General features: G+C 42.1%; 1 protein-coding gene across 1 annotated transcript in view; it reads right to left on the reverse strand.

The window, feature by feature from the left end:
* MAMDC2 (MAM domain containing 2) overlaps window positions 1–19,155 on the reverse strand; it is a 175,881-nt gene that overhangs the window by 75,531 nt on the left and 81,195 nt on the right. The gene's annotated exons all lie outside the window — the stretch shown is intronic.

Raw genomic sequence — 19,155 nt, forward strand, 5'->3', positions numbered from 1 at the left:
TCAGGCAATCCACTCACCTCAGCCTCCCAAAGCACGGGATTACAGGCTGAGCCACCGAGCCCGGCGCCTGAATTTTTTATTGAAGTAAAATATACTTACAGAAAGGCATATGTGTTATCTGTAAAGTGCTTGGATTTTTACAGGTTGAACATATCCATAGAAGAAACAAAACATTACCCCAGAAGCCACTCCCTCCAAAGTCTTTTTTGAGTTGGAAAAACTTCTAAGAGCATACTAAGTATGTTATGTATTCTTACAAGGGCATGGAGTGACCCTCTTGCACACCTTTATGCTGAAAGGTGATTTATACACAATATCATCACATGTCTTTTGAGTGAAGCTAAGTTGCTAAGTTCCAACCAGAGGTCACTTTGTGTATCGTTAATAGAATGTGTGGTCAACCAACACTGTAGATAGGGTTAAGATTCAGAAGGTTGAGCATGTGATACCACTCTTGGCAGACCTTGGTAGACTCTGGACCTAGAGGCTAACCTCCATCAGAAGTGTCTAGGTGAAACAGAGAAACCATATGGCAGAATGAGGAGGGCCTTGATTTGTCATTGAAGAGAAATGAGGTTGATTCCTGCTCCGCTTCTTTCTAGCCCTGTGACCTTGAGCAAGCTTCTGAGTCTGTCGAGTTCTCAATTTCCTGATCTCAGAATGAGACTCAAATTCATCCTTCACGGGGTTGATAGGAGTATCAAATGAGATTATGTATATAAAATGCTTGGCATGTGCCTGGCACACTGTAATTGCCTATCATCATTATAATGAAATAAAGTAATGCCATTAATAATTCTAGAACCATGCTTGCCCGCAGTCTGTTTTGTAAAAAGGAAAGCTATCATTATTAGTAATTTTGTATCAATTTGCTTAAGTGATGACAGAAGTGCTAAGCAGTGTAGCTTCAACAGAATGTTCTTTCTATTTACAGGCTCAAAACGATTACAGTTTAATATCTCTATTTTTACTGCATTGTTCCTGGTTAATAAGAATTCCTTTTCCCCTTGGCAAAGAGTGGTAAGACTCTGAGGAAGAACATATGCATTCATACACTAGACACTTACTTTGTGTCTAGCACACTGCTTGGTACATGATAGGCCCCCAATACATGATTATTTAGGCATGGGTATGGTCTCAAAAAAATTCTCACCTGGAAAGATCAGTGCTCACTTTCTCCTGGTGACAAATCATTTGATATCTTTTTTTTTTTTTTGAGTCAGAGTCTCCCTCTGTCTCCCAGGCTGGAGTACAGTGACATGCCTATAGCCACCACAGCCTCAACTTGCTGGGTTCAGGTGATCTTTCTGCCTCAGTCTTCCAAGTAGCTGGAACCACAGGCATGTGCCACTATGTCTGGCTAATTTTTTTTATTTATTATAGAGATGAGGTCTCATCATGTTGATCAGGCTGCTCTCGAACCCTTGAGCTCAAGCAATCTTCTTGCCTCTGCCTCCCAAAGTGCTGGGATTACAGGCTTGAGCCTCTGTGCCTGGCCTCATTTGATATCTTGACTCCCTTGAATAATCTCTTTTGTTTAAATATAATTTCTGGATTTTCTGACAAGATGGCGGCAGAACAGGTTGGACTGTGAGAGTCTCTGCAAAAGCGAGTGTCCATAAAGACTCTCTTCATGAGTGGGTGTGTGCCGGTGGGTGAATGAAAGTCTGTCTGAGGGGAGACTCGGGTTCAGGCACCCAGGGCTCTCCTCCAGAGGTGAATGCAACCCGCCACCCACCACCCTGAGATTGGAGCCCCCCAAGCACAGGATTGTCTGCTCTTCTGGAGAGTCTCCTAAGAAGAAGTAGCAGAAAGCAGCTGATCCTCACCACCTGGTGCCTGGTCCACACCATCACCTGTGAAAGTAGAGTGGCACAATCCGCAGGATCCGTGAGGAGAGCAGGAGAAAGCTGGAAAGGAGCCCACCCCAGTGAGGAAATGCCAACTGGCACCATTTTCTCTGTCCTGGGACCAGGCAGAGACCTGCATTGCCTCAACCATCTCTACCCAGCTTCCAATCTGGGACCTAGAGGTTATCTCCTCATAAAACTCGGAGAGACAGATGCCCTTCCCACATGCTGGAACAGACACAGACTTGTCAGATCTGAGTGGGAGACTTGACAATAGCGGCAGCAAACCAGTTGAGTCCAGATCTGATCCACCCTCCTCCCACAGTACTCCGTCGAGCATCTGACCCACACTGAGGGCAACCCTATCAGCCTGCACTGAGAGCAGAGGGGAGAGGCTGGAGGCCAGAACTGAAAGGAAGTTGGAGTTATAGGAACAACCTCAGAGTGAGTTTTGTCTTTTTGTTAGTTTGTTTTGTTTGTTTTGCTTGTTGTTTTTTTTTTGCTTTGTTTGTTTTGGTGTTTTCCCCTCTACTCTTTTTCAGTTTTTGATTATATTTTTGTACTTGTTTTGTTTCTGCTATTTTAATACTGCTTTTTAAAAAGACTTCCTGTTTGTGTATGGGTATTTTTGAGGGAGAGAATATCAATAGGGGGATTTTTGTTGGTTTGTGTGTTTGTATGATTGTCTGTTTTTAAAAAAAATCTTTTCTGTCTTTGTGTCTCTTTTCATTTGTTAGTTAGTATACCTGTCTGTTTTCCCTCTTCTTCTTTCTCTCCAACTTCTTCTCATCCCCTTCCTTCCTTTTTCCATGCTTTTCCTTTTTCTTATCTCATTCTGCTTTTAGGGGGTAAACCTATACTCCCACTGCATGGACAAATTGTAAGGTGGTGGGAAGTGGGTTCCAGGCAGTCCATACACCTGTCAGCAGATACTGGAATTTGCAGATAGTTTTTGAGTCACAGCTTGCTCCTCAGTTAAATCTCAAAACTGCAAAAAAGTACAGTCCCCAACCCATAGTCCAGCTTTAGAATTGAACAAAATCAGAGGATCTACATAAGGAAGAATAGGGGATTGAGCAAACAGAAGTAAAATCTACACCCCCCATCCCTGAATAACAGAATTAAAGAAGAGGTTAAAAAAAAAAAAAAAAAAAAGGAAGGGGGGACAAAAATCTACACCAAAGGAGAAAAACCAAAGGAAGAAAATGGGTCTCACACAGACCCCTGGGAGATCAACCACTGAGAATACAGACTTTAAAGTGCAAACAGTGAAGACCCCCCCAGAATGCCAGACCTCAAACCACAAACCCAGATATCAAGATATTAATAGAGAGAATAAATAGAAATGAGGAGAAACAAGAGGAAAGAATGAAGGAGTTGATAACTGAGATAACAGTGATAAAGAATATAGTGAATGAAATAAATAACAAACTGATTAGCATGAAAAGCAGAATTAACCAAGCAGAAGAAAGAACCTTAGAACTTGAGAACCAAAATATGGAACTAACCCAAACTGTTAAAAACATAGAAAAAAAGCCTAAAAAGACAAAACAAAATCTCCAAGAGATGAGTGATTATTTCAAGAGGCGAAACCTAAGATTAATTGGAAAACCTGAGGCAGAGAGACAGAGACCTCCCTGAAACCAACATTCCATGAGATTATCTGAGAAAACTTCCCTCATCTCATCAGTGATGTGATCATTCAAACACAAGAGATTCAGAGAACACCTGCAAAACAAGGAATGAGAAGACCAAGTCCTAGACATAGGTTGCCTACACAAAGTAGGTATAAAAGAAAAAATCCTAAAGGAAGCAAGAGACAAAGGTCAGACTACTGACCAGAGAAGACAAATTAGAATAGCAACAGACTTATCTACAGAAACACTTCAGGCTAGGAGAGTTTGGAGCCCAATCTTCAAAGTTCTCAAAGATAAACAATTTCAACCAAAAATTACCTACCCAGCTAAATGAAGCTTCATTAATAATGGAGAATTAAAATCCTTCCCAGAATCCAATCTCTAAGAGTTTACTCTGCCTCCAGGCCAGCTCTACAAGAAATACTTAAGAAAGTATTAAGCACAGAAGAAAGAAAAAAAAGAATGACAATGCCCTTCACAAGAATGCAGGAAAAAGATTGAAAACACACATGAATCAGCTCAAAAATCAAAAGAAATACAACAAACAAATAAACAGCAGCAACAACAACAAACTCTATAAGAACCTCATGACAGGGATAAACTCTCACATCTCAATAATTAGCCTGAATGTAAATAGACTAAATGCACTATTGAAAAGACATAGAATGGCAAAATGGATAAAACATTATGAGGCTACAATATATTGTCTTCAAGAGACTCATCTCACCAGAAAGGACACTCACAGACTTAAAGTCAGAGAATAGGAAACAAAATTCCAGGCGAATAGAACACAAAATCAGGAATCATGATTTTAATATCAGACAAAATACCCTTTAAATTATCAAATATTAATATGATATGAAAGGTCGCTACATAATGATAAAAGGTTCAATCCATCAACAAGAAATATCCATCCTAAACACATATGCATCCAATATAGGAGCACCAACTTCCTTTTGTTTTCTGAGTTGGAGTCTCACTCTGTTGCCCAGAATGGAGTGTGGTGGCACACTCCTGGCCACTGCAGCCTCAACCTGCTAGGCTCAGGTGATCCTTCCATGTCAGCTTTTCAAGTAACTGGAACTACAGGCAAGTGCCACTAAGTCCAGCTAATTTTTTGATTTATTATAGAGGTGAGGTCTCGCCAAGTAGCCCCAGCTGTTCTTGAACCCATGGGTTCAGGCAATCTTCTCACCTCAGCCTCCTAAAGTGGTGGGATTATAGATGTGGGCCACTGCGCCTGGCCTACCAACTTTCATAAAGCAGCTTCTAGGTAACCTTTAAAAAGATATTGACTCTAACACTATCATACCTGGGGACTTAAATACCCCATTCACAACCCTAGACAGATCATCAAGGCAAAAAATCAACAAGGAGATCTGGAACCTCAACATGACACTCAACCAAATGGACTGAATTGATACCTACAGAATACTTCATCCAACAACCATGGAATATAAATTCTACTCATCACCACATGGAATGTACTCTAAGATTGACCACATCCTCAGCCATAAATCAAGCATAAACAAATTCCATAAGATTGGAATACTGCCGGGCTAAGTGGCTCAGCCTGTAATCCCGCGCTTTGGGAGGCCGAGGTGAGTGGATTGCCTGAGCCTACGGGTTTGAGACCCACCTGGGCAACTTGGCGAGACCTCATCTCTACAATAAATCAAAAAATTAGCCAGGCGTGGTAGTGCATGCCTGTAGTCCAGTTACTTGGAAGGCGAGGCGGGAGGATCACTAGAGCCCAGCAAGTCGAAGCTGCGGTGGCTGGGAGCATGCCACTGCACTCAAGTCTAGGCAACAGAGTGAGACTTCAACTCAGGAAAAAAAAAAGATTGGAATGTTGCCATGCACCTTCACAGAATATAGTGGAATAAAAATAAATATCAACACCAACAATGATCCTCCCAAAACCACTAAGACATGGATACTAAATAGCATGCTGCTAAACAACTCCTGGGTCAACATGGATATCAAAACAAAGATTAAATGATACCTGGAGAAAGGACTTTGGAGGGAGGTAGGGAAGATGGTGGCCAAGACTGTCAGACTATGTGAGTCCCCATGTGAGTGAGTGATTGTATGGAAAATTTTGTGTACGTGCTGGTGAGTGAGTGGGTGTGTGAGTGGCTGACTGAGTGAGGACTAGGGAGCTAGCAGCCAGAGCTCTCCTGGTGCAGTGGTTGGTGCCACAGCTGCTGGACTTGGACTGTAGCAATTCCAGGGATGCAGAAGCTGAGTGTCATTTTCTTTTCTTTTCTTTTAATCAATAAACCCTCCCCGGGAAGAAAATGCTGGAAGAGACTGACTAAGTGGGGGCTCATGAGCAAGTGGCCAGGCCCCTCATGCAACAGTTTCTATGCTTCATCCCTGGCTCTTCCCAGGTCAGAGAAGCCCAGCGCCATTATTTTTTTTTAAGACAGACAAAGATTTTCCTGTGAAAAAGCGACGAGGAGAAATGGTCACCCCAGGCTCTCCCTCACCATTACAACAGGAGAGATACTGCCAGCTCCTGGCTTTGCCTCACCACTTCGGTGCCTGGCAGGGCACTGGCAGCAGAGGCTGTGGAGGGAGTCCAGAGGCAAAGTCCCATGGAAGAGGACAAGAGGCAACCTACCACCATCTTGAAGGAGGTGCAGGAAAGTGCTCTGACTTGCTCACCATGGAGCAATAGACCTGAACTCTGTGACTGGTGGATCAACTACTCAGGGATTGATCATGATCCAGAGGGAATATCCTGAAAGTACAATCTTCAGAGGGACCTCATGAGTGCTGAGTTCCAGCCGCCCCACTCCCTATCCTGATCCAGCCATGGGACAAAGGGTGTGGCCAGAAAAGGAGGAGGAAGAACTCCAAATAGATCAGTGGTGGGTCTGGAGCCGACCTAAACCCCCTGCTCCCCAGTAATCCTCTGAACATCAGACCCACACACTTAGGCCACAACTGAGAGGGACAAACTCAGGAGGAGGCTGGACATCAGTTGCAATAGGAGAACTCCATTCTAGGATAGGCCTGGCTGGGGCACCCCCCACCCCCGCCACAAGTACATACTTTGGGAAGAGACAATCCTGCACCTCCCCACCAGAGGAGATCTCCCTGACCATACCAGAGTGGGAGGGGAGGACTGCAGTCCCACCCACCTCCAATGCCCCTCCTCCTTCCCTGCTCTGGACCCCGAGAAGAGAGAGAAAGAGGTGGCTCTGCAGAAGAGGTCTGATTAGAGGAAAAACAACAGAGCCTGCCACAAAAGGGTAGGCTCTTTTTTTAACTTTCAATTTTTTTAATTTAAAAAAAATTTTTTAATTGTTTGCTTGTTAGCTCATCTATTTTTTTTTTTTTTTTGAGTTGGAGTCTCACTCTGTCACCCAGACTGGAGTGCAGTGGCCACTCCCAGCCACCGCAACCTTGACCTGCTGGGCTCCGGTGATCCTTCTGCCTCAGCCTTCCAAGTAGCTGGAACTACAGGTGCACGCTACCACGCCCGGCTGATTTTTGATTTACTGTAGAGATGAGGTCTCACCAAGTTGCCCAGGCGGGTCTCAAACCCATGGGCTCAGGCAATCCACTCACCTCAGCCTCCCAAAGGTGCGGGATTACAGGCTGAGCCACCGGGTCTGGCTAGCTCATCTCTTTTTAAAATATTTTTTCCTTTGTGAATGAATGTCAGGGTTTGATCTCCATCCTCCCCAGATTTTTTTCTTTTCTTTTTCTGTTTCTTTCTTCTTTTATTTGTCATTTTCTGTTTATGTGTGTATGTGAATGATTGAGTGTTCATCTTTCAATTTTGTTGTTGTTGTTGGTTTGTTTTTGCTCTTCTGTTCTTCTGGGGTTTTTTATCTTCATTTTTTATAGTTTAAGGTATGTGTCAATATATGTGTGAGAGTTCAACCTGAATTCCTTTTTTTTTCTTTCTTTTCCTCCCTCTGGTCTTTCTGTTTTTCTTCTCTATTCACTTTGTGCTAGGCATGTGTATGTGTGTTTAGTTTTCTTGGTTATTTGTTGTTGTCGTTTTGTTTCATTTTGTTGTTATTCCAGTTTGTTTTGGTGTGTGTGTGTGTGTGTGTGTATGTCTGTGTTCAATTGTTTTTTGCATTCTGCTTTGCATCATCATATATAGTGGTGGTGGGGAGTGGGGGTCAAGGAACACATACACAATAAGTGAACATTATAATTTGCAAGTAGTTTCTGGATTCTAGCACCACATCCCCTATTTTACTTGAATTTCAAAAACCAAAAGAGACAACAAAGCTTCCCATCAACTGTCCTATTTCAAAATAGAACAAATACAGAGCCTGGATCAGGGAATAATAAAGGACTAAGCAAACATCAGAAGGGAAAGCCTCTCCTACTGACATTGAATAGCAAAACTAAAGAGATAAACAAGAGATCTGTCACAAATGAGGAAAAAACAAAGTAAGACCTCAGGCAATTTCAAGTGTACCAAAGACAAAACTCCTGAAAAATCAGACCTTGGTGTCCAAACAATGGAAGTCACCAACAACTGACCCGTAAATACCAAAGAGATTAGGGAATGGATGGAAAGAGTGAATAAGACTCAAGAAAGACAAAATGCAACACTGAAAGAACTTGTAACAGAGATTTTGGCAATAAAAAATTTCACCCAAGAAATAAATAACAAGATGACAAGAATGGAAAGCAGAATTAATTTAGTTAAAGAAAGAATCTTAGAACTTGAAGACCAGAACATGGAATTAACCCGATCTGTAACAAACATAGAAAGAAGACTCAGAAAGAATGATCAAAAATGTGCAATTATATCAAGAGGCTGAACCTATGCCTGATTGGGATCCCAGAAGAAGAAAGGGAAATGGAGAACATCTTGGAGTAAGTATTCCAGGAGGTAATCCAAGAAAACTTTCCCCATCTCACCAGAGATGTGATCACCAAAGCAAAGAGATACAGAGAACCCCCACAAGACATCAAATGAGAAGACTAGCCCCTAGACACATAGTAATCTGCCTACACAAAGTAGGCATAAAAGAAAAAAATCCTAAAGGCAATAAGAGAGAAAGGTCAGACTACCTAATGGGGAAAACCAATCAGAATAACAACAGACCTCTCAGCAGAAACAAACACTACAAGCAAGAAGGGACTGGAGTCCAATATTCAAAGGCCTCAAAGATAAACAATTTCAACCAAGAATTTCCTATCCAGCCAAGCTCAGCTTCATCAGTAATGAAGAATTAAAATCCTTTCCAGGCATCCAATCCCTAATAGATTATGCAGCTTCCAGACCAGTTCTACAGGAGACACTTAAAAAGTATTAAGCACAGAAGAAGAAAAAAAAGACCATACACTTCCCAAGAGAACAGCAGAGCACAGAATCAACAGAGAATACAGTACAACAAGAAACTTGAAAACACACACACATCAACCCCAAAGCCAAAAGAAAACAAGCAAAGAAAAAACTTTATAAGAACCTCATGACAGGGATAAACAATCACATTTCAGTTATCAGCCTGAATGTGAATAGACTAAATGTACCACTGAAAAGACACAGAATGGCAAACTGGATAAGAAACCATGACCCAATTATTTGCTGCATCCAGAAAGTCATGTCACTACAAAGGACGCACACAGATTCAAAGTTAAAAAATAGAAAATGAATTTCCAGGCAAATGGATCACAAAAGAAGGCAGGAGTTGCAATCTTAATATCAGACAAAACAACCTTTAAGTTATCAAAAATTTAAAAAGATGCAAAAGGACACTACGTAATGATAAAAGGTTCAATCCATCAACAAGAAATATCCATCCTAAACATATGTGTACCCAACACAGGAGCACTGGCATTTATAAAGCAACTACTAAGAAACTAAAAAAAAAAGATATTGACTCTAACACTATTATAACAGTGTTAGAATACCCCACTAACAGCCCTAGATAGATCATAGAGGCAAAAAAATCAACAAGGAGATCCAGAACCTAATCTTGACACTTGACACTTGACACTGGACTTAATAGATACCTACAGATTATTCCACCCAACAACCACAGAATATACATCCTACTCATCACCACATGGAATGTACTCCAAGATCAATCACATCCTTTGCCATAAATCAAGCATAAACAAATTCCATAAGGTTGAAATCTTGCCATGCACATTCTCAGACCACAGTGGAATAAAAATAAATATTAATACCAACAAAATTTCCCCAAAGCCCACAAAGGTATGAACACTAAACAGCATGATGCTGAACAACTACTGGGTCAATACTGAAATCAAAGCAGAAATTAAAAGATTCCTGGAAACAAATGAAAATGAAGAAATATTTTACCAAAACCTCTGGGATGCCATGAAATCAGTTCTAGGAGGGAAATTCATATCTCTATGAGTACACATCAAGAAAATGGAAAGATCACAAGTATAATTATGATCTTGTGAATGTTGAACCAGCCCTGTGTACTGTAAGATATAAAAACAAGAACCACATGATTATAGCATTAGATGCAAAAAAAACCCCTGTGATAAAATCCAGCATCCCTTCTTGATAAAAACCCTCAAACACCTAGGTATAGAAGGAACATACCTCAAAACAGTAAGCGCCATCTACGAGAAACTGACAGTCAGCATACTGCTAGACACACTGAAATCGGAACCATTTTCTGTGAAAACTGGAAAAAGACAAGGATGCCCACTCTCACCCCTTTTCAACATAGTTTTGGAAGTCCTAGCTAGAGCAATCAGATAAGAGAAGGAGATCAGGGGTGTCTAAATAAGAAAAGAAGAAGTCAAGTTATCCCTCTTTGCAGATGACATGATTCTATACATCATAAACCCAAGAAAGTCTGCCAAAAACGTCCTTGCACTGATAAAGGACTTTGGCAAAGTCTCAGGGTATAAAAAAATGTGCAAAAGATAATCGAATTGCTATACACCAACAATAAACAAACAGAAACCCCAATAACAAGCATAATCTCATTCACAATAGCCACAAAAAAATGACATGCCTTGGCATCTTCCTAACCAGAGACGTGAAAGACCTTTACAACAAAAACTACAAAACACTGCTCAAAGAAATCAAAGATGACACAAACAAATGGGAAAATATTCCATGCTCATGGATTGGAAGATTCAACGCTGTTAAGATGTCCTTCCTACCCATGACAATCTACAGATTTAACGCAATACCCATTAAATTACCAGCAGCATTCTTCTCAGTCCTGGAAATGACAATACAGGAATTCATATGGAAACATAAATGACCTTGAATAGCTAAAAGAATACTCAGCAAAAAAAAAGAAAAACAACAACAACAAACAAAACAAAGCGGGAGGTATCACACACCCAGACTTTAAACTTGATTATAAAGCTACAATAATCAGCCTGGTATTGATACAATAATAGGCATATAGACCAGTGAAACAGGTCAGAGATTCCAGAAGCAAAACCTCAATTTCTCAACCAACTCATTTTTGACAAAGTCTCCACCACTAACCACTGGGGAGAGGAGAACCTATTCAGTAAATGGTGCTCAGAAAACTGGCTGATCACATGCAGAAGATTAAAACAAGATCCTTACCTATCACCATACACAAAAATCAACTCTAAATGGATCAAAGACCTAAACATAAAACCTCAAACCATAAGAACCTTAGAAAATGCAGGAGACACCTTTATGGAAGTTGGAAATGGAAACCAGTTTCTGATCAAAACCCCAAGTGCCCATGCCATCGGAGATAAGATAGACAAGTGGGACCTCATCAAACTGACAAGCTTCTGTAAAGCCAAGGAAACCATCAAGAGAGCAGGGAGACAGTCCACACACTTGGAAAAAATATGTCTGACAAAGACCTAACATCTAGGATCTACAAGGAACTCAAACAGGCCGAAAGGGAAAAAACAAACAGTGTCATTACAAAGTGGGCAAAAGATATTAATAGACACTTCTCAAATGAAGACATACGAGCAGCCAGCAGATACCTGAAAAAATGCTCAGCCTCACTAGTTATCAAAGAAATGCAAATTATAGCCACACTGAGACACCACCTAACTCTAGTCAGGATGGCCATCATCAATAACTAAAAAAACAACAGATGCTGGCGAGGATGCAGGGAAAAGGGAACACTTCTACACTGTTGGTGGGAGTGTAAACTAATACAACCTCTGTGGAAAACATTTTGGTGATTCCTAAAAGATCTAAAAATCGACCTTCCACATGACCCTGCAATCCCCCTACTGGGAATATACCCGGAGGAACTCAAATCACTCTATGAAAAAGATACTTGCACACGTATGCTTATTGCAGCATTGCTCACAATAGCAAAAATATGGAACCAACTGTGCTGCCCATCAAAAGAGGACTAGATTTTTAAAATGTGATATATACACAATGGACTATTATGCAGCCATAAAGGTGGACAAAATTATGAACTTCACAGCAACTTGGATGGACTTAAAGTCTATAATAGTGAGTGATCTATCACAGAAACAAAGAACTGAGTATCACGTGTTCTCACTCATAAACAGACTTTGATCAATTATTGTAATACTATAAGAAAAAGATTGGCAGTAGTGGGAAACTGCCAGGGTGGAGGGAATTGGCAATAGTGGAAATCTGCTGTGTATGTGTGGGGGGGGGGGCACACCTCATCAACAAGGGTACTTGCATAATGAACATTTGAATACCTAACCTGAATGAACCCCATATCTTTAAAGTAAAAAATTTTAAAAATATATAATTTCTCTTACTACTTACTAAGTACAACATACACTATTTGGGTAATGGGTATACTAAAAGCCCAGTCTTCACTACTATGCAATATATCCATGTAACACAAGGGTACATATACGCCTGCCAAACCATACAACTGTGACCAAACAGAGATCACAATCTCAAACTCTGGGTATATTCCCAGTAGGAATGCTTCTGTCTACTAAGAACTCATGTGAGTATCAAAGGCAGAGATGAAGCAATCTTTGCCCTTTGTATCATATCCTACCATTAAAACAGGATTATGCCACAGGGAGAAGTGAGTGGCAAAGAGCCACAATTCTTTGTATTATAGTGTGTATATAATACTTTGTTTCCTAGACACCTCATTGCGGGGGCCACGAAGGTGGGCCACTGAGCTCCCCTGCAAAAGAACTTGCTGCAGGGATCATACTTGATTGACAATCTCACCTGCCTCACCTTTGAGTCCACAGGAGGGTTTGTACCAAGGCCACGCCACTCTGGTCTGCTCCCAGCCAGTCACTGAGCATAGCAGAGGTACTGGAGCATGGCCTCTGTGCCTGACATGGGGCCCTTCAACAGCTCCCATCAGACCAGCCTCTCCTCTTCCTCAGGGGTCAGATTTGCATCCTGTGCTGCAAGGTCTCCCCATCTAGGAGCACTTTATGACTTTTGTGGGTCCTGGGCACTTGTGCTTGGTGGGACCCTTCCTCAATAATACTTAAAGCTTGAACTCATGACTGTATGGGCATAAAGATAAATATAATGTAGACTAGATTTGTTATTGCTATATTTATTTTTTTTTCTTTCAATATTTTTTTGAATCAGAGTCTCACTCTGTTGCCCAGGTTGGAGTGCAGTGGCATGTTCATGGCCACCCCAGTGTCAACCTGCTGGGTTCAGGCGATCCTTCCGCTTCAGCTTTCCAAGTAGCCACAACTACAGGTGCGTGCAATCACGCCTGGCTAATTTTGTTATTTTTATTGTAGAGATGAGGTCCTGCCATGTTGCCCAGACTGTTCTTGAACCCATGGGTTCAGGCAATCCTCTCACCTTGACCTCCCAAAGTGCTGGAATTACAGGCTTGAGCCACTGCACCTGGCCTCTTTTAATTTTAAAATAAAAAAAAAAATTAAAACATCTGAGCAGATCCCTAAAAATGTCATGGCTCTTAGGAATTGTGGCTACTGTGTCCAGCGGATATACTGGTCCTGTCTCCAGCTACTCTGACTCCTTCCTTCTCAGTTTCTCACAGCCATTTGCTACCTAATCCCAGCTCAGCATCTGCTTTCACAGCCAGTCTCATTATACATTCATCTTCCTTGCAGATGACAGACATCCTATAGTCTTCTTTAAAGGCTAGTTGCTCACCTGCTGTGTGGACAGTATTCTAATTTGTGCGTTTGTGGTCCAAGTGCCTCATTAACAACTCATACCATGATGCTAGGCCAAGCAAACCACAATCACATTTCTGACCCAAAAAGCATCCAGCATCCAGCAAACACAACGTGACTTGCCCAAAGTGAGTCAGAGAGGCTGCTGGGAAACAGACCAAGACTACTGACACCAGGTCTCATTTGGAACCGCTAGACTAGACTATATTCTCTTCACCCTTTTTTCTCTCCATCATTCATTTGTTGTCAAAGTAGGGACTATTGACTGACAGTCTAAGTAGCATTAAGTTTCTCACTGGGAAACAAAAAGTAGCTCATCATAAGTTTATCATCTCAGTGGAAGGGGAAGGGATGATTCAGAAATCAACATCCAGGTGTCTGCCCCATGAGGCCAGGCTGGAGGAAGAACAACTAACCCAGGCTGAGCATGTCATGGGGTACAATCTGCCCTGAGGAAGAGAAGCCAATGGTAAGGTGGGTACAGGTAGCATTTTATGCTTCTTTCCAGAGAGAATAAAGATGTAGCCTGGAGTTCTTGGGAAATGATGTCCAATTCTGGTATTAGGAAAATTCTCTTGCCAAGTTCAACAAGGCCAATCGTGCTATCTGGCCTAGAGCTCTAGAGCTTCTAGAACCTCCAGGAAAGGGTAATTGTTGTCAAATCTTTAAGATTTGGGTAGGCTGGGGCAGCCCTCTTTCAGGTTCCCTTCCACTGTGGAAGCTTTTCTGTCTTCTTTAATAAACTCCTGCTTAAAAAAAAAAAAAAGATTTGGGTAGAATGAAACAAATTATAGATGGACTCTAGGTAGACAGGACCCTATAACTAACTAAATCCCTGGAGGTCCTGCAGGCCACAGAGATTTTAAAACATTAAAACTTCGTGAAAATGAAAGAACTTATATAGGAGGGGGCAATGGAGTTCCTGAAAGATTAAGAATTGAGATGCGTATGTCACTCCTCTGAAGTCTGAAGTCTGTGCTGCTTTACCATACACAGACAGGAAGTCAATCTGTTATCATCTAACTCTGGATTATACTAAAAGAACCTGTGGTTTCTAGGAAAATAGCAATTTTGAAAAGCAAAATTGAAAGATCACAATTCTCAGTAACGCCGGCCAGTGCTCAGGCCCTTTCTGGGCCAATGCCTGCAGCAATGGCTTCTGTGTACTTGCTTCTGGAGAAAACTTTCCTTCCCTTCTTGCAGCAGCTCTCTGTATTGGCTAAACTTTTCATGTGGAGCCAGTGGCCCATGGTAGCCAGTCATAGGGAAAGAACTTTGAAGACGCTTCCTGAGCATTTATTTTCAGGCAGTTTGGCTAACCAGCATTCCCCCAAGATTGCCCTTGGCTTGGCTGAGATGCCAAAGACATCCTCTGACTCAGCTGTGATGTGGCCCTGCTGGTCACATGGCTGTGTTGTCTGCTCTAGCGTTGCTGGGTGTCTGGACAAGTTGTCTCCCTGGAAGGCAGACAACGTGGTCTGAAGAAACGTATGCCAGATGGAAATACCCACTGGTCTGCTGCCATGGTGAGCAGGCAGTACCCAAAGACAGTGGGTTATCATATCTGCTTTCCCATTCCACAAATCTGAGAGTTGTCTTCATGAACCTTTAGTTCTAGGTTTGGTGACTTTACCATAATAGACAGACTCTAGTCTTTTTTTTGAGTTGGAATCTTACTCCGCCGCCCAGGCTGGAGTGCAGTGACACACTCATGGCCACTCCAGCATCGACCTGCTGGGCTCCGGCAATCCTTCTGCCTCAGCCTTCCAAGTAGCTGGAACTATAGGCACGTGCTACCACACCCAGCTAATTTTTTAAAAATTTATTGTATAGACAAGGTCTCGCCAAGTTGCCTGGGCTGGTCTCGAACCCATGGGTTCAGGAAACTAATCTTTTTATCAGCCTTTAAGGAAGACAAAAATGTGAATGAATGCTAAATGAGACTTCACCTAGTCCTTGCCAAGACCTCAAAGCACAAAACAATCGATGACAGGAGCCTCTATTTTCTGGAGAGTGGTGCTGGAACATCAGCATGCTGAGGGGCAGGCCCTGGCACCTAAGTCGGCTCTCCCAGCTCTAGTCCATCTCTCCCCTCCAGCATGTGCATATGAGAAGGCTAGATTGGATCAGAGAGATTGGAGATGGGGTTTCTTTGAAGACAATCGTCACAGATCTGACCTGCTACACGTTTTCTTTCAAGCCTCAAGGAAAGGCAAGGAGATTGCTTCCCCTTTCTTACCTTGATTCAAGGGAGGGGGCTTAAAGAAGCCCCTTGTGGAAGGGGTGGAGGAAGGAAACTGTTGTCTAACCCCATCCCCTCCCATATGTGTGGAATTTCCTAGACTCTGCAATCACCTTGGGCCTTGAGACAAGTGTGCTCAGAGTTCTTGAGAGAACTTGATCAGTGATGACTGGAGTTTGCGGGGTACAGAGTCTGGTGCCTGACACTGGTGCATACACTAAAGGCAAGAAGCTGACTCTAGGGTCCTGTGGGGCGGAGTGGAGAGGAAGGATGGTGCTGCTAGTGAACTGCATTTTCAGAGTCTGATGGGCAAAGACATTGAGGTTTTCCCTAGCTTAAGTGGGCAATTGAGGCAGCTGCACTGCAATACCTTTGAAAGGACTCTTTCCAAGAGGACTTCTTGCCGGCATGACCACTCCAATAGAAAGGGGCTGGCAGGGTACGCTATGGCTTATAGAAGCTCAGTGGGATACACAGATGGCCACCTGGAGACAGCATCATACTTGTCTGGAATAGTAAAGTGGAACTTCCCATTGGCTGTGAGAGAAATGGCTTGCAGTATGGCGGGCACGGATTCCAGATTAAACAGCAACGGGCAAGTAAGACTTTTTGTTCCTGGCCTTTCTTTTTCTGTTCCATCTCCCGTGATGCCTCCTGACCCAAAAGGAGTCAGAAGCAGCCTAGTGAGTGGGAGAAGAGGAGGAAAGAGAAAAGTGAAGAAGTAAAAAGAGACAAAGCACAATCTTTGCTCTCTACTGCTGGCCTGTGGCCTTGTCTGGAGGAAGATGTGCATTAGATGAAGTATAGGAGTTGTGTCTTGACTGAACTTAATGCTTGAAAATGAAGCCATTGGTTAAGGCCCAAAAGTAACTGGAAAGCTGTGGTAAGTCATCCAAGGGCAGGGGAAGTTGATGCAGCAGAGCTTGCGCAAAGGCGATATCAAGGAAATGAAGAAAGCTGCTTCCCTACTGAACGCTTATGCCATGAGCCAAACAGGTCAATGCAGAGCACGAATGAATAGGTCTTGTTAAGATGACACTTGAATTCAATCCTGACCAAAATGAGAACAGAGTGTCATGTGTTATGGAGAGATGATCCATCCATCTCATGGTCTTTGTTGGAAGAAAATAATTCTGACCTTATTATAGGTTTGGACACCCTGTCCAATTCCTTCTAGAGTGGCACCATAAACTGACTTGATTTTGAAAATCTAGCAAAGAGATGGATTTCTCTCATTATAATTTCTTTTAATTTTTACCAATTATCTCCCTTTTGCTAAGGTGTGTAGAAAATAGTAATGATCTGAGCTGTCAGCAGGTTACCTCCTGAAAGATTTTGTTCCACTTGATAAAATAGTAACAAAGAGAAAAACCCATATGTGATGAATCAGAATTGAGTACGTAAAGACAGGATAAAAATCACATCTCCTCCAGTATGCCAAAGATGTGCTACCACAATTCTTACTGCATTATTTTAGCCATTTCCATCATTAGATAAGAACCTGGGGACAGAGCATTCATTTCAAAGTCTTGACTCAATATTTGGGGCAAACTGTTAAAAACATACGAGAAAATAAAGGAAAATTCATATCAATATTGTATTGATTACATTCTCTGTTCCCTTTTCCTTTTTTTTTTTGAGTTGGAGTCTTTGTCATCTAGGCTGGAGTGCAATGGTAAGCTCATGGCCACCGCAGCCTCAACTTGCTGGGCTCAAGCAATGCTTCTACCCCAGCCTTCCAAGTAACTGGAACTACAGACAGGCATGCGCCACCATGCTTAGTTAATTATTTAAAATTTATTGTAGCAGTGAGGCCTTGCCATGTTGCCCAGGCTGGTCTCGAACCCATGAGCTCAGGCAATCCTCTTGTCTCCACCTCCCAAAGTGCTAGGATTACAGGCAAGAGTCACCCACCAGGCTTTCCATTCCCTTTTCTATAACATAAAGACTCCTGGGAAGACTTCCTTCAACCCTCTCTGCAAGTCTGAAATTCCTGAGTTTTAGGCATACAGTTCTCCTTCCCCTGCTGTCTCTCCAGTTTTTACAAGAAAGCAAAGGCCAAGGCTGCATCTAGTATATGAATGAACATGAGATGAGTTCACATAGAGCAAAACTTGCTACTGCAGGCAGACATCTGGAGCATTTAATCTTTACTTTGCCACCCAAATTGATAGAGCTCAGGGAAAATCAATATACCTGGTGGAAGGCAAATATCCTAAGAGAGACAACCTCCTTCTTTTTGGGAGTATTTTTCTCCCCAAGAACAATACTGATCAAATCTTTGAGTCCTATGAGCAGAGCTTTTCAAATAAAATATTTAGATTCTTTTAAACTCATCTTTTTTAACCCCACCCTATATAGTGGAAAGACTTACACTAAGAGTCCTGGCATGAGGAGTGTGTGTGTGTGTGTGTGTGAGTGTGTGTGTGTGTGTGTGTGTGTGTGTGAGAATGCACATGTGTGTGTATATGGGTGTTGAGTGGGAATGAGAGGGCTGTTAGCTAATGAGTGGGCAAGACATCAGTCAAAAAGTTGGAGTGAAATTAAAGTGAAATAGTAGAAAGAGTTGGAAGAAACAGGAGGCATGCAGCTGTCCAGGCTTCTTGCTAATTATAAGTAAGAACACAGCCTAGAACCCAGGGCTCCTCCGCCCTCATCTGCTGGGAGCTGGCCACGGAGGCCCACTGAGTGTTAGGGATCAGGAAGGGCTGTTGACCCCGAGACCACTAGGATGCGTTTGGGAGCTATTGACCTCATTTCCTCCCCCTTTTTACTCAGCACTGACCAGATTAAGCTCCTGTGAGTTCAAAACATAAAAACTCTGAGACCAGGATGAACATAAGCTAACTTTAGAAGCTCATTGCTTCCATTCTTCTGCAAACTGCAGTTTTGGCTTTCACACAACTTATAATTCAAACTCATGTCACATCTAAGAGCCTTAGTATTGGTCACAGGCTTCTGGGTCATGATCTTAGGATTTATTGAAGGTGTAAATTGTAGAATATAGTTTTAGAAGACAGCCATTTTGTTGAAAGAATGTGGCTGGGTTACTTGCAGGTAGCCCACTGTGAACTTTGGACTGGACCACATTCTAAACATTCTGGGATGGGCCACTTTCGTTTGTAAAGTAAATACTTAAGCTCCTATAGAATTGTTTAACTTGGCATAAATCAATCAGCTTAGGATGAAAAAGGTTTATAGAATATGTCAGTCACGGATTAAGTTATCCTTTGTTATGGGATTTTAAGATTATCATATGAAAAGGGTTTAAAGACAATCATTGATTAAATTTTCATGGATTAAGGTTTCTGGTGGGTGGGGGAAC

This window comes from Carlito syrichta, unplaced genomic scaffold, assembly GCF_000164805.1.
Source record: "Carlito syrichta isolate Samal-C Ts95f unplaced genomic scaffold, Tarsius_syrichta-2.0.1 Scaffold304493, whole genome shotgun sequence".
NCBI lineage: Eukaryota > Metazoa > Chordata > Mammalia > Primates > Tarsiidae > Carlito > Carlito syrichta.